This window comes from Euprymna scolopes, chromosome 21 (genome assembly GCF_053919585.1).
Source record: "Euprymna scolopes isolate OS-2025 chromosome 21, ASM5391958v1, whole genome shotgun sequence".
NCBI lineage: Eukaryota > Metazoa > Mollusca > Cephalopoda > Sepiida > Sepiolidae > Euprymna > Euprymna scolopes.
Genome location: NC_136502.1, coordinates 93,387,041 through 93,394,265, shown reverse-complemented (window position 1 = coordinate 93,394,265; position 7,225 = coordinate 93,387,041). Strand labels below are relative to the sequence as shown.

The following is a 7,225-nucleotide window of genomic DNA, read 5'->3' as shown; positions in this document are numbered from 1 at the left end:
ATATATTCTATCATTATGACAAATGAGTATAAACTGGAAAGGGGTGGCTGAAATTGGAAATGAAAAAAAAAAGAAGTCTTATCTCAAAGGGTGATAGGGTTCTAGGGGCGTAGTTCTTATAACTGAAACAAAATATGTCTGAAATAGTTGTAAACAATTCAGATGATAGTAAAACGAGTTGGAAATGTGAGACATGTGATCGAATGTTATTGACCACAGCTGAATATGTGAATGATCTGAATTCGGTTTGGGGTGAAATGTTTAATGTTATTTCAACCATTACGACAAGTTAATCAGACTGAGATTAGGCTCATATATCTTAGAGGTGCCTAGTTTTTTATATCACACACATGAGAAGGGGTGATTTTCTTCATCTACGAATATGTCCTTTTTTTTTTTGAAGATAGTTACGCTGGGTATGAGGCAGCTAAACCAGCTGCCAACATTCCCCTCCTTTTTATTGGAACCAGCCGAAAGCTCTTTTTAGTATCCTCGCTGTTCCCTTAAGTGCAATTGTCTGGATCTCTTTTGCACTTGGTTCACCAGAAATATTAATTAGGTAGGACTTCAGGTTCTTCTTCATAAGCCCTGTGGCACCTATAATAACTGGTATGATTGATATCTCCCTAAGATTGCAGTTTCTTTTCATATCATACATGAGACCTTGATATTTGGTCTGTTTCTCTCTTTCAGCTTTGTTCAGACATCCATTATTAGGGACATTCACTTCAACCAAGGTTGCCACTCTTTCTGACTTATTCCATATACCTATGTCAGGTTTCACAGCAGCATTTTCAATGTAGGTGGCTGTAGGGATTACATCTGTCTGTAAAATGGAAATGTGGGAGGAAGTAGTTTGAGTGGTCAAAGATGGAGTTGGAGGCAAACTGCTGTGAAAGCAGAAACATAAAAATAGGATTCTACTGTTTTAGGCGAATATGTGTAAACTGCCTTAAAGGTAGAAAACAAAAAGAAAAAAAAAACAGAAAACAGTGATTAGTCGACCGTCCACATATCATTTTACTTAACTCTTTTCTTTTCTTTTTATTTCTTTGACACTTTTTTCACTTGACATTTAAAAAAATTTTTTTTCCTTTTTTTTCCTTTTTTTTCCTTTTTTTCCCCCTTTTTTGCATGCATTTTATCATCTTTGATTGAAACAGTTGAATTCGAATATTGAGAGAAATATATGTTGATTTCATTGTTATGTAAGTAGTTTTTGAATACATTTCTTGTAATAATTTGATTGACAAGTTTTATTATTTAATCTTTTTAGTTCCCCGCCCCCAACAAAAGGAGGGTAGGACTGTAAATTCCCCCTTGTCCGTTCGTCTGTCCGCGCTTTTCTCAATAACTACACCTTGATTTTTTTTTTTAAATTTTGCACAAACAGTAACCATAATATGAGTAAAAAAAAAGTAACAGAACTGATTTCCCCGAGAAAACTCCGGTTGCACCTCTAGGAGTGCTTTTCGGGTTAAAATGGCTAAAATTTACACTTTTGTGCTTATTAAAAAAAAAACAAAAAAAAATGATGCCTTGGATTTTTATAAAACTTTACGAAAAGTTGTAACTAACTGATTTCTATATAATTTTGTTTGTTTATACTTCGCGATAACTCTCGTGTATGCCCCAGGGGCTCTTTTAGGGCTAATAAAAAACACTCCATTTTTGGACTACTTTACCATATTTGTCCAAAATTTTTTGTGTATGTCTATTTAGCAGTTGAGCATGGTGCTGAACTCAAATTTAAATAAGGCTTGGAGACTTTATAGTACCCAAAAAACTTCAACCTAAACTAGCGCCCATACTTACAAAACTGTTTAATTTTTTGTGTATGTCTATTTAGCAGTTTAGCATGGTGCTGAACTCAAATGTAAATATGTTAAGGCCTTGGGGACTTTTGGGGGCTAAATGGGGGGGGCAGTAAAAATGATAGACTTAGTCATTTCTTTTTTTGCATGGTGCAGATCTCAAATTTACATATGTTAAGGCCTAAAACTGCACCGTTTATTCATTTTCACCAGAATTTGACGTCCCCTGGGGACTTTGGGGACTAAATGAGGCGGGTGTAAATGCTGAACTTTGTCATTTTTTCTTAATACCTCATTCACTGTGTGCACTCACGAGGGACCATGCATGCTTCACCTGTTTGTTTGTTTTTTTTTGTTGTTTTTTTTTAGAAATCTTTGAGACACTTTAAACTAGAATTGGTGCTTCTTTGTTATCTAAAACATTTTCTTTACCTTTTAATTTTTGCATGATGGATCTCCCCGTTGAAATCTAAAATACTTAAAAACGTTTTACGGATCATTTAAAAAAAAAATCTTTTCTATGTACAACTAGCACGGAAACCAGACGTTGCCCGGGATTGAATGATAAACAACGAATGTTTCATAAACTCTCATTTTCATTGTCATCAAAATCGGTGAAATCGACTATTTCTCAATCAAATCGATTAATTGCTTTCTCTAGTTGGGGACCCACCGCGGTGCACCTAGAGGAAGCTTCACATGCCTCCCTGCAATGACTTAGTCCGCAATACATTGTAGTCTGCATTGCACTGTAGAGAACCTATTGTTGATTTTATAAAAAAAAAAGGTTTATACATAATGGCTTGAATTAAAGTTTAAAATGCAAAAGTCAAGTATCATGGTTTAATTGTGCTCTAAACAGAAACATTGATTTCGAACGCACTCCTGTCATATCAAAGAATGTACTGTTTATTTTATATACCAGGCCTTTCTGCTTGTGTGGCAATAAAACTTCACAAATGCACTTGTGATGTTAGGCTATGTAATGGTTTAATTCTTTTATCAAACATCGGCTATTCTTTTTTCATCGGATTATTTCGATTTTCGATATTCGATATTCGAAGACATTCCGACACAAAACCTATCGAAAAACACTGCCAGACACAGTGTGAAATTTCATAAAAATCGGCTCAGGGGTTTTCGAGTCCATAAGGAAGGAACTCACACATACATACATACACATACACACATACATACTTATACATACATACATACGTACGTACACACATACATACATACACATATACACATATAAATACATACACATACATACACACACATACATACACACATACATACATAGACACATACACACATAAATACGTACACACATAAATACATACACACATACATACATACACACATACATACATACGTACGTACACACATACATACATACATACATACATACATGATGGTGATTGCACCGTCTTGCCAGATGAGTGCCACTCCCTCAGACACTTAAAGTCCATGAGCCCAAAAATGACTTCCATCACCACAGGACCATTTTAATAAACAAATGCCTGAGGGAGTATCTATACACAGATGATGTTACAGAGTCTTAGCTTTGTACGACAGCTAAGTCTCTCTCTCGGTTCAAAATGTTGAGATCCAGCAACAAGCAACTGCAAGATATCCAGCAACAAGTTAAACTGCAGACCAGCTTAATGCAGGTACTGGTCTCCCGCTTTATGGTTTTTTAAATCAGAGATTTGCTTCACCTAGAAAGGTTGCCTTCACCACGGCTTACGGGAGCCCTCTCCACCCCAACACACACATACATACTCACAAACACACACGGTAGTTGGCCGTTGACCCCGAAAAAGGGTTCATTCGCCCTTTGGAAGGTCTCGTTTTTAATTCTTCAAGGAGACTAGCCACCCTTCTCACCAAATAAGTCTGGTGGGGGAACCAATTTAGTTTGTGACCCGACCATGAGGCAGGTAGTACTAGGTTACATGGTACCAGTAGCATATGACATGACCTGACACATACATACATACATACGTACACACAAACGAAGTTGCTTTTATATAATAATAGAGATTATTTATTATGTTATTCGTATTATTTGGATTCATCGGGCTACTCTTCTTATCTTGAGTGTGATTTTTACAACGTCTCGGTCGATATACCCTCCGACTTTCTTCAGGTATATCTTGTTGAACTCGAGAATGTTTCTGTCAAACTCGGGAATTATGACGGTACATCAAGCGAACCCCTTTATTTACTTCACCAGAGTAGCGTGCTCTTGTTCCGTCAGTCATGACTGGAGAAAGGTCCTAAGTAATTCGCAATTATATATATGTATATATAAATAAATATATATAAATAAAGAAAGAAATATATATATATATATATGCGAATTACTTGTGCTCTAAACAGAAAAATTAATTTCGAATGCACCCTGTCTGATCAAGGAACTTACTGTTGATTTTATACGCCAGGCCTTTCCACTTGTTCGGGGATAAAACTTTTCTTGTGGTGTTAAGCTGTATATTGCCAAGAACTTTGCAGCAAATTCTACCCTATGCAACGAAGGCCACCAACTCCCCGTATTTCCTCCTACAACACACAACACGCTAGGTAATATACAAATACCTGTGTGTGGGGTCGCCAAGCTAATCAAGAAACTTGATTCCAGTAAAGCAACTGACCCTGACGGTATTCCAATTATAGTATTAAAAAAGCTACAACCAGAACTTGCCCCCATACTTACCAAACTGTTTCAGCGTTGCCTTAAGGAGAAGTGCTTTCCAACACCCTGGAAAAACTCATCAGTATGCCTTGTATTTAAGAATTCAGGTGATAAGTAATCTCCCTCTCAATATAGACCAATAAGTCTCCTGTGTGTCATGAGTAAGTTGCTGGAATCCATATTAAATAGAGAAGTAGTCAACCACCTCAGCAGAAATAACGTTCTTAGTGACACGCAATATGGCTTCCGTTCTTCTAGATCTACAGCTGACGTGCTAACGGTTATATCTCATAGGATTAGCAAATCTCTCGACAAAGGCTTCATTTCTAGGGCAATTGCTCTTGACATATCAAAGGCCTTCAATAAGGTATGGCATAAAGGCCTAATTCACAAGATTTCCAGCTACGGTATAACTGTAAATGTTTTTTCTATCATTAAACAATTTCTCTCTGATAGGCTCATAGAGTAGTGGTTGATTGCCAGAAATCAGAGGTCCACAGTATTAATGCTGGAGTCCCTCAGGGGTCCATCCTGGGCCCAACTCTCTTCTTGATCTACATCAATGATCTCCCAAAACACATACTGAAATCATTCATTGACATCTATGCTGATGACACGACTATCTATGGCAATACATCAAAGGCCGTAAATGACAACGTTCTCTCTGATTCTCTCTCCTCAGATCTTGAGCACGTGGTTCAGTGGGGAAAGACGTAGCTGGTTACCTTTAATGCATCTAAGACGAAGCTCCTAAAATTACATCATAAACGCTCTGATCCTCATCTGGCATCGATTGAAATGAATGGCTCTCGTCTAGGGGAGGACCCATGTTTTGATAAGCTTCTGGGTTTGACCTTTACTTAGAACTGCACGGCTGTGGAACTTTCTGCCGCTTACCTGTTCTCCCCCCCCCCCGAATTCATCTTGGATGTCTTCAAGTCCAACACAAACAAATTCCTGATCAACCGCCCCCTTAAGTAATGACACTTTATCAAATCCCCAATATTAACTATTACTACGATACTATCCCATTGATTACTGTACACACAATAACCTTTACCCCGAGTGGCTCCTGGGCCTTGATAAGTGGTGACCCCCATGTAAAAAAAAAAAAAGTTTTAACTTTAATCAAAATCGACTGTCTTTCTTTAATGTGATTTTTTTCGATTGTTGATTTTAGATACTTTCGATACGGGGCATTTGAATACAAAACCTATCTAAGAATACTCTAAGGCATATAAATTACATTTGAGTGAAATTTAAAAAAGAAAAAATCGGCCCAGCCGTTTTGGAGTCCCTATAAAACGAACACACAGACACGCACGCACACACACAAACTTACACGCATACACACACAACACACACATACACACACAAAATGTGTCTTTTATAAATAAGTAGAAATAATATTCATGAAATAACACCATGACAATCATCTTTTGTTATTTTTCTTTAATTACAAAAAAAAAAGTGAAAGTGTTTTGTTTTTTTTCTGTACTCTACAACTAGATTAATTGTTGCAAGGGGAAAAGGGTAGTTTTTCGTTAATGAATCATCTATAATATAAATCTCACCTGCCTGTTTAAATGTGTGTATGTATGTATGTATGTATGTATGTATACATGCATGTATACATGCATGCATGTATGTAAGTATATCTGCCAAAAACTTTCGACAGCGGCGACGGATTTTCACAAGATCAGAATCGTTTTGAAGCCCGACCCTTCGGACGACAAATATCGAAAAATTGGCTAAAAATATTAATTCCTTCATCTTCAACTGGGCACTTTTCTACAAGGAAGGGTCGCTTTTTTCGCCGATATTTTCGAAAGTCATCTCCTCTTTTCGATTGACTAGCCTTAATTTAAACATTCGTCACATCCGGTTTAGTGATAGGCGCAACTGCTTTTTTATTTTTTTTTTTTTTGTTGTTTTTTTTCACGTTCTCTTCTTCCTTCTACATGTTCGAGCCTGCCTGCCTACTACACACACCTCCAAACACCCGGGCTACGCAGTTCACCTAGGCTAGTTAATAATAAAACAAGTCTCAGTGTATTTAATTGTATTTAATGTTATAAATTAGGATTTGTTTGTCTTTATTGTTTAATGTTTTACGTTTAATCATGTCGCTTTTTGTATAAAAAGCTGATTTTATTAAAATTTTTACCATAACCCTAATCCTAACCCTAACTCCTTAAAACAAAAAGTTCTGTTACGTGTCGCTATATCGTAAAATTCACAACGAATGAATAGAGTTCTTTAAGAAAGATCAGTATTATTGTAGATAAACACCTTCAGCCTAATAGACATTATAATAATAATAATAATAATAATAATAATAATAATAATAATAATAATAATAATAATAATAATAATAATTACCATTATTAGCTCACAAAGAGTTTTCACACAGATCATCAAAGATCTCTCCTTGAAAACAACCCGTGGTGTTCCTTGGAAGCTGAGTGACAACAAGTCTCCCCAGATTTCTAGTACTCTCCACCTCTTTCGGTAACATTTGCAAATAAATTTGCGTAATCGCAACAATTGTTTACCATTGATTTTTCGCTGGCAGCAGCGATTGGTCGACACTAGAATTTGGGTGGCAATAAACCTCCTCAAGGTCCCAGTTCTCTTGGAACTTGTCCAGCTTTGGTCTTTCCATTCTCCTTGACCTTTCTCGACTATTTGGAATCATTCTTTTAAGAGGCGG

General features: G+C 36.6%; 1 protein-coding gene across 1 annotated transcript in view; it reads left to right on the top strand.

Moving 5' to 3' along the window:
- Window positions 1-1,079: 1,079 nt before the first annotated feature.
- LOC145242587 (uncharacterized) overlaps window positions 1,080-7,225 on the top strand; it is a 57,046-nt gene continuing 50,900 nt past the window's right edge. Inside the window, exon 1 of the mRNA XM_080105688.1 lies at window positions 1,080-1,208. The gene's annotated coding sequence lies outside the window, so the exon portion shown is untranslated. The remainder of the gene's footprint in view (window positions 1,209-7,225) is intronic.